Genomic DNA, 9423 nt, shown 5'->3' with positions numbered 1-9423 from the left:
GGAGGACCTTGAGGACCACATGAGGCCTCAGGTTCCCCACCCCTGATTTAGACAGAGAAGAGAACAAGGTAATAGTATCATCATGGAATCCAAGGAGGAAGAGAACATCTAGAATGAGCAAAGGATCAACAGTATGACATGACAAAGAGAAATCAAGAAAGATGAGCACAGAAGAGAATCCATCGAATTTGGCAATAAGGAAGTCATTGGTAACCAGGGGAAAGCAATTTTAATAAAAGGGTAAGAACAGAAGTCAATTTGACTCTTAAGCATGGGAAACGAGAGAATAGTAAGGAAGTAGAGACTAGTGAGGGTACTTACAGAAGCTTAGCCATGAAAGGAAGGAGAGAAAGAGGATAGATAGTTGCTTGAGGTCTTTCTTTTTGTTCTCCTGTCTTTCTGATTGTTCCTTTTCAGTCTCCTAAAAGTAGGTTGATCCCAAGGCTCTAGCCTAGGCCTTCTTCTCTCATGTTGTGTATGTGTTTGTGTGTGTGTGCAAGTGTACACCCTATATATACCTATATATTTACATATACACAAATATACTTAAACACACATATATACACAAACATACAGATACTATATAGGCATATACATATACACATATATGCCTATATATCCATATACATGAACACACAATTCATCATCCACATATGCCTCATAGATAACACTCCATCTTTCATCTCCAATGCCTTTGTACCAGCTGTTCCTCAAGTCAGGAATTCCTAGTTTCCTTCAAACATCAGTTCAAATGTCATCTTTTATTTGAAGAACTTCCCACAACTGTTAGTAATTTCCCTACCCCAAAACTAACTTGCATCTATTATGTGTATGTCTATATATGTGTGTGTGTGTATGTTTGTACACATGCACATTGTGTCACTCTGATAGACTATAAACTTCTCAAGCACAGGGATTTTTTCACTTTTGTCTTTGTACCACCAACACATAGCTCAGTGTCTGGGAGGTAGCATTTAATAAATGTTTATTGATTAAGCCATTTATTAAATAATGAAAGGGTATCAAGGTGAAGAGAAGGGTTTGTTTGGGTTTTTAATTTTAGGATGGGAAGAAGTGAGCATATTTGTAGGCAGAAAGGAAAGGTTCATTAAAAGGTAAAATACCAAAGAGAAGAAATGATGAGAGGGAAGGGAGAAAATAATCAATAGAACAAAATCCCAGAGGAGATAAACGTTAATGGAGGAAAGAGCACACCAGAAAAGTAACTCGCTTTTGCAAAGAACCCTCTGGGACTTGAGGAAAGGAGGAAAGATGTTTGGGCAAAAACATAAAGAGGGTATAAGAAGCAAAAGAGGAGAAAGAAGACAACCTATCACAGGTGGCCTTAATTTTCTCATTGAAGTTGGAGACAAGGACATCTATGCAAAGAGAAGGGCCTATGGGGTAAAGTTAGGGGTATAAGGAAAAGGTTCTGAAAAGTTGATGTAAGTAGTGTGACAGGGAGCTTATCAGAGATCAATAAATAGATTGCTTGGTAGTAGTAATGCCCAGTAAGGTTAGATATCAGGAATGCATGGTCGACTCAAGTATGCAGTTTGGAGACTTCTTCCAACAACTCTGAATAACTTGATACTAGGAGAAAACTTAGATGGTTAAGAATTCTCATACAGACCGAACCTCAACTAACAGGATGTCCTGGTCCTCACTTAGATCTGCCACTGCTAATAATATTGCTTTGCTTTTGGTATTTTAATCAATCGTGGTTTTAAGAACTCATTTGTTCAATTATTCAATAAACACATTTATTCAGTCCTTACTATATGCAAGGCAAGAATGTCTTGGGCAAGATACTAGGTAGCTGGGATACAGTGACAAAAATGAAAAAAATCCATGCACTCAAGGAGTTTCCATTATACTGTGTAGCCCCATACCTTGAACAAGTATGTTAGAATTATCCACTGTTGGAACAAAATTATATGGTAAATGAAAAAAAAAAGATTATCAGGGTAGAAACAATAGTCAATTAAGGAAGCCTGGAATCCAATGACGGAGGAGTCCATATTGTTGACATGACTGACTTTGATAACAATGAGGTCAAGACAGTGAGAGGAGGGAAATGAAGCCATGAAAGAGTGATCAACTGGGAAAGCAGAGACTTGAGAGACTGAAGGCCATGATGTGCGGAAGTAAAGTATAGAAGTGGGAGAGAGAAACAGAGGAATCAGAAAAGGAAACTTAGGACTTCAGAATCTTGATGGTTCAAGGGGAAGGGAGGCACTAAAAAAGGAAATTCCATGAATGAAAAGTATTATAATGACCTGCTTCTATTTGTTAGCACTTGGCAGGTAAAGGCTATTCAAAGTTAAATCATGTTTACTTTGAATTTGTATAACCAGCTGACAGCATTCTTTGAGGTTTATATTTATATTTATAGGAAGTGATTTTCACCTTTAAAAGCACTTCATTGCATCCTTCCCATCTCTAGGTCTTTGCACTGACAGTCCCTATCCCTAGAATTCCTCCTTCCTCGCCTCCTGGAATCCGTAAAGTCTCAACTCCAATGCTCCCTACAGCATGAGGTATTTTGTCCCCCAGCTGTTAATGTCCTCCCTCTACCAGCAGGTCATAACTACATGTAGTCTTCCCCTTTAGAATGTAAGCTCCTCGAGAACAGATACTTTGACTTTCACTCCAAGTGTCTAACACACTATCTGGTACATAGTAGGTGTTTAATAAATGTTTGTTGATTAACTGATATTTCTAATCTATTCTTAAAATGGATAAACATGACCCTTCACCTGACCTCCTTCTCCCTGCACTATGCTCACATTTGCCTTCTCATATATCAATCAGTCAACATTTATTTAGCACTTTCTAAGTATCAGACATTGTGCTGAATGCTGGGCACTAAAACTTAAATGACTTCACCAGTGTGGAAGGTGAGATCACATCTTTGCCACACCTAAGCAGACAGGCTGCACATGTTCCAAAATGTGGGACATTATCTGAAGGTCAGGCTTAGATAGACAAGTCCTCAGAAGACAAATACAACCCATCACAAGGTCTGTATCTGAAGCCTTTCAAATTTAGTCAGACCTCCTAGAATTTACCCTCCCCTGGCATAACCTTCACACCAAGACAAGAAATTAGCATAAGAGTTTAGCATTAAAGAAAAATCAAAATGATTGTCTACTACAAAAAAAGCTAAAGCATAAATCTTAGGTTGATTGGTTGGTTTTTTTTTAAAGAAATCAACAACAGCAAAGTAGAATCTATGTGATTAACATTACAAAGAAAATAGGTTAGGAGTTAGGAGACTGGATTGTCCACAGTGGTTCTGTTTCTAATCTGCAATGTGACCCTAAGCAAGTCACAAACTCAATGTCTCAGTTTTGTCATCTGTTGATTGGAGAATCATATCCACCCTACTAGACAAGGCTCTTTTAAGGATAAAATGGAACAACAGATGCAAAAATTTAAAAGCACAAAAGAAATGAAAAGGATGATCATAATCCCTTCTTTTCCAGAAAGACATGTGGTAACTGTGATTGCAAAGGAAAAAAAGGACTTCTTTGCTGTAATTTTTGAAGTTACAATTAAATGTCAAAATACTACAGTGAGTTGATGCCTTTCCTTTGTAAAGTTCATTTTTAATGAAACTGGAAATGAAAGTAGTTTAGTTTCTGCTCAGTTGTTTCATTCTACTAACATAATAAATTGTTCTCAATGGAGATATACCCAAGATGGGCAGGCATGACTGAAATGATGTCTGCGTTGCTAGAGAGAGCAAGCACATCAGTGAGTTCACAGATCCATTACCAGACTGGCATAACCCAATAAAGTGTTTTCTATCTGAAATAAAGAAGTCTATTCCCATGGATATAATTTTGAAAACACAATCCAAACAGGGAAAGACTTCCTTATGGATTGAGGTAGGAAGAAAAGAACAGGAAACTAGAATAATGTCCACGGTTTACAAGGATACTGAACATAGAAAGAAAAACAGCGACCAAAAAAAGAGTAAAAAAGAAAATGGAGTTATGGCTAAACTGTGTAATTCCTGAATGTTTTTTATCTCTGAATATCTATACTTCCTGCAAATAATAGGGCAAATGCAACTGCCAATCCAATTTCTTTTGTAACTTCTCAAAAGGGGCCCCTAATCCAGGGTACAAATACCTCCATGGGTATGAGAACCTTGCCAATGCACTTTATCAGGCCCCCCCATACCATGCTTCATATTGAATATTCCCAAATTGGGAATATTTGGAAAATAAACATATTGTCCCAATGAAATATTCCAAAACTACAAGTGTTGATGAGAAAATTTGTGTATTGAAGAAAGAATTAAGAGGCTGGAGAAAGGGAAATATCGTTGTGATGCATTTGAAAAATTTGAAAGGGACAGTTTGAGGAAATATTTCCTATTGACCAAAACCAAATGAACTAGGTTTGGATATGAAACCCTTTTTAAATTGAGATACAAAAAAAATCAAGGACAACAATCCAACAGATGAGCTAAATGACCTTTGAAATAATTAGAAACTCATTTCACTTCACATCAATGAAGTTATAATTTTTTTTGCTCAATCCTTAATGAAGCATATCCTATCCTTAGCAAACATGTGCTTGCAAGACTTTAATTTCATTTGCAATGTTTTTTCTCTGTGAACTAGGATGGTCAGTCCTACATGAATGTGTTATTACTTTTATCTCAAGTCTTCCTCCAAGTCAGTTATTATAGGCACTAATTTTCCAGGAATCTCAGGTTCCCAGTAGGAGGCTAGGTTGACTAGTAAGGATAGACATTCTCTATTCAGTTCAGGGGATTTATTATCAGAACAAACTTCTCCTATCCAGCATGCTCATATGTATGGAAGTGTGTAGGCACATACAACTTTACTATCAAATTCTATTACCTTATTTGGGAACTTCATTGTCAGAACTAATCCTACTAGGGACTACTAGGTGGTGCAATAAGTAGAGTACTGGCCCTGGAGTCAGAAGGACCTGCGTTCAAATCTGGCCTCAGACACTTAACACTGACTAGCCATGTGACCTTGGGCAAGTCACTTAACCCCAATTGCCTTGCCTTCCCCTCTCTAAAATAAAAAAAAAAGCCAAAAAAAGGACCAATCCTTCTCTCTTCATCTTTTAAGGAAATGAGTAATAGCTCATCACAGAAAGGCTGGAGACATTGCTGTGCTAGGGTAACAGACCAACCATGTTTATAGGTAACTCAACAAGTAGTCGATTTTTCCCAAAAGTTTTTAATCTTTTTTGTGTGATGCTCTCCTTTGAAAGTCTGAAGTCTTTAGAACTTCTAGAAACCATACCTATCCACCACCTTTCTATGCACACAAACTCAAGGGTAATTAATGCTTCAGCTTTGGCAACTATGAGACAAAATACACCTGGAGTTATATGACCTCAGATACTAGCAAGGTGGCCCTAGGCAAGTCATTTAACCACTCTATGCCTCAGTTTTCCCACCTATATAATGAGGTTTCCCACCTATATAATATCACCTGCTTCCCAGAGTTGCTGAGGATAAAATGATACAATATAGGTAAAGTATTTTCCCAACCTTAACATTCTATATAAATGCAAGTTGTCATTTTAATTACTGTAGTTGCTACTATCATCATCATTCCCTGGGGCTGAGCTGTGGGTTAATGAGGAAAAAATCATCTAACCCACTTTATTAGCCCCCCTCTCCCATACCATGTTTCATATTGAATACAAACATTCACCAAGACATTAGGGACAATAGACATCTTGCCCTAGGGTGTGTGTACCTACCCACCATATCCCCCTTTACCCCTCTTCTCTTACTCTGGGAACAACAGTCAGGGGAATGTTACCATTGATACTAAAAAGCATGTGATACTTTACTGTCCAAGGTTACAGGCACAGTCCCTGTGATTATCCAGACAAAAACTCTGTTCCTTGACCATGATTCCCCTAGATGGGTTGCTTTCTACTAAATAATAAGTTCAAAGAAGGCAGAGACTGTCTCAAGATTCCTAGGGCTAAGCACAGAACCTAGAATACAGTAGGCATTTAATAAATGCTTGTTAATGATCTGGTTAACTTTGATTTTGTATCTGTTACACTTTCAATTTATAATTAACATTCAATTCATTCATTTTACAACTGATAGGTTATCAAATAAGATACCTCAAAACCCAATATAAATGCTGGCTACCATTTAACCTTTTGATCTTTGTGTTTTCCTACTTCTGTTTTTCTTAATGAATTTGCAGGTCTTTGTGCTCTAAAACAAAGCCCTATTAATGGCTTATTTTGTTTCAATTCTTAAATAATACATTTTAATGATAAAACTTGCCAATAATAAAATAAACCTAGTCTCCTTTTTTACATATTATAGATTATTTTAAGTGACCCATTATGATTCTATAGTTTGTTTTTACACATTACAAACTCTAGAAAGTCTCCCTAAATCTTTACCTCTTACTGCTGTCTGAAAAGGAGCTTTGTGAAAAGACTTGGTGGAGCAGATTCTCAACAAGTTTTGACTATATTCTGGTGGCTGAGCTCCCTCTTGTGGTTTTAGAGTAGATAGCCTCAGGGAAGAGCCTACTGAAATTGACACCAATTTTCTTTTCCACATTTAGGGCTTTCCCCCAGGAGAAGTAGAATCTTTTACAGGCTATAACAGGAGGGCAAAGAGGGTAATTATTGTGGGTAGTAAAGGCCATTAAAGGACAAAGGACAAACCTATCTTTCTACTGGCATAAAAAAAATTTTTTTGTCTATTTCTGAACATCATCCCTTCCATTAAGAGGACATTAAGGGGCGGCCAGGTAGCACAGCAAGTAAGAGCACCGGCTCCAGTGTTGAGAAGACCTGGAGATCGAATCCCGGGCTCAGACACTTAGCACCCACCCAGAAACACCTGGCCGTGTAACCTTGAGCAAGCTACTTAACCCCAATTGCTTAAAAAAAAAAAAGAGGACATTAAGACATCAGAATCTGACTCAAAGAACAATATGGCCTAGGTAATAATGGTACAAAATCAAAGTTGCAACAACTGAAACATCAGTGAAATATTAAAGAGGAACTATTCATTCCAGTCGAATTGGTCTACCCTGATATTCAGCATAAATGACATCAAGCTTGTGTGCTTTTATATCACCCATGGCTAGAATACTTTCCCTTCTCACCCCCACCCTTTGGAACCCCCAAATCCCTCCCAGGCTCAGCCCAATCACTCCTCCTTACATAGCCTTTCTTGATGCCCTCAGTATTATTCCATCTTCCCATCGCTAACAAAATCAATTTGTATTTTGGGTATATAGCTTATCTATGAATAGGCTGTATACACCCCAGCACAACAGATGGAAACATGCATTTATTAAGTGATTACTATGTACCACGTACTACTATATGTTTTACAAATATTGTCTCATCTTAGTTCCAGGACCACTCTGGGAGGTAGGTACTGCTATTATCCCCATTTTACAGATGAGGAAACCAAAGTAGACAGAAGTTAGATGATTTGCCTAGGATCACATAAGTAGTAAATGTGTGGAGCTGGATTTGAACTCAGGTTTGTCTGATTTCAAGCCAAGCACTTTATCCACTTTGTCATCTCTCTGCTTCATTAGCTTTCTGTAAGAGCCTTGAGGACAGAGAATAAAATCACTTTGGTTTTTCTATGACCCAGTGCCCAACAGAGCAGGCTTTTAATACTTATTGATTAAGCACACATCCTTTTGTTGCAGGAATTTCTTAGAGTATTGCTTTTAATAGCAGCCCTATGTCTAGAATCCAAATGCCCTACAGTATCTTCTGTTTTGTCTTTGGTATAGGGAAGCCAGCTTCCCTTAGATGAATAAATGAATAAAAAAACATATATTAAGCCTTCATTATGTCCCAAGTACTGGAGTACAAAAAAACAAGACACTCTGTGTTCTCTAGCAGCTCCCACTCTAACTTGGAGAGACAATTTGATTTAGGTGATAGAAGAAATATATAGACAAGTGATCTCTGAGGCTGGTTTGGTAACACAGAAGGGTTTCCCAAATCATCTCCAAGACTCACAAAATTCTCAAAACAAAATTCATCTTCATTTTCTTTAATTTTTAAAGCAAATCTGTCACTTTGAAGAAAGCAAAAGTGTTGCAAAACTAACTTTGAGTGTTGGTGTCATTATTCTCAAATAATTGAAAATGACTCAACATGCAGGGAAGGAAAAATAAAACGGCAGGGATGAGAGGGTGGAGGAGAGCATTACAACGTATGATTGTGCCATGAGTTGTCTAGCTTAAACTGATCATTTACCTCTGGATTCCTGAAATCATTTTTCAGTCACATCCAACTCTTTGTGATCCCATTTGGGGTTTTCTTGGCGAAGGTACTACAGTGGTTTTCCATTTCCTTCTCTAGTTCATTTTCCAAATGAGGTAACTGAGACAAATTGAGTTAAGTGACTTACCAAGGATCACACAGCTAGTAAGTGTCTGAAGTCAAATTTGACTAGTCTTCCTGACTCCAGGGACTCTATCCACTGCACCATCTAGCTGCACTCCTGAAGTCATTTAATTTACCTGCATGCCCATGAACCTGAAGCAAATTATATTTTATCCAAAAAAAAAAACATCACCCATCAGCATAGCACCATATTAAATCAATCTAGTTTATGGAAATCCCACCTTCTAAAGTAGTAGTGTCAAATTCAAATAGAAATAGGGGCCACTAAACATGATCTCTGGGTCACATATTGTCTTAGGAAAAAACACACATGTAAACATCATCTGTTCTCTACTATGGGCAGGTAGGTGACTCAATGGATAGAGTGCAGGACCTGAAGCCACGAAGACTCATCTTTCTGAGTTCAAATCTGGCCTCAGACACTTACTAGCTGTGTGACCCTGGACAAGTCACTTAACCCTGTTTGCTTCAGTTTACTCATTGGCAAAATGAGCTGTAGGAGGAAATGGCAAACTGCTCTAGTATCTCTGTCAAGAAAATCTCAAATGGGGTCACAAAGGGTCAGATACAACCAAAAAAACAACAGAAAAATAGCATTCTTTATTGCAATTTATTTTGTTAAGATTTCCCAATTACATTTTAATCTTTATTCTACAGAAAGCCTTTCCCGATCCCTCTAATTCTAGTACCTTTGCTCTATTGACTCTTTAATAGTTATCTTATATGTAGTTTTCTCTCCCCATTAGATTGGGAGTCCCTCAAAGACAGAGACTGTGTTTTGTCTTTCTTTGAATCCCCAGAACTTAACACAGTGTCTAGCACATGGTAGATCTTAATAAATATTTACTGAATAACTGACATCTAAAACAATTTAGATTAGCAGTAGTGTAAATTCCCTATAGATCTGACTCAGTCTTCAAGAAACATGGAATTTTGGCACTGAAACATAGAGACAGACGGATGGATGGATGGATGGATGGATGGATGGATGGATGGATGGATGGA

The 9423-nt window shown here is 37.7% G+C and overlaps 1 protein-coding gene across 1 annotated transcript in view; it reads right to left on the bottom strand.

Annotated features, from left to right (window-relative positions):
• LOC138175863 (endosome/lysosome-associated apoptosis and autophagy regulator family member 2) overlaps nt 1-9423 on the bottom strand; it is a 212235-nt gene that overhangs the window by 17073 nt on the left and 185739 nt on the right. The window lies entirely within an intron of this gene.

This window comes from Petaurus breviceps, unplaced genomic scaffold (assembly GCF_028583685.1).
Source record: "Petaurus breviceps papuanus isolate PSGF00001 unplaced genomic scaffold, PetGlider_PUasm1.0 79, whole genome shotgun sequence".
NCBI classification, from domain to species: domain Eukaryota; kingdom Metazoa; phylum Chordata; class Mammalia; order Diprotodontia; family Petauridae; genus Petaurus; species Petaurus breviceps.
The sequence above is the reverse complement of the archived record's forward strand: the minus strand, read 5'-3'. Positions and strand labels throughout refer to the sequence as shown.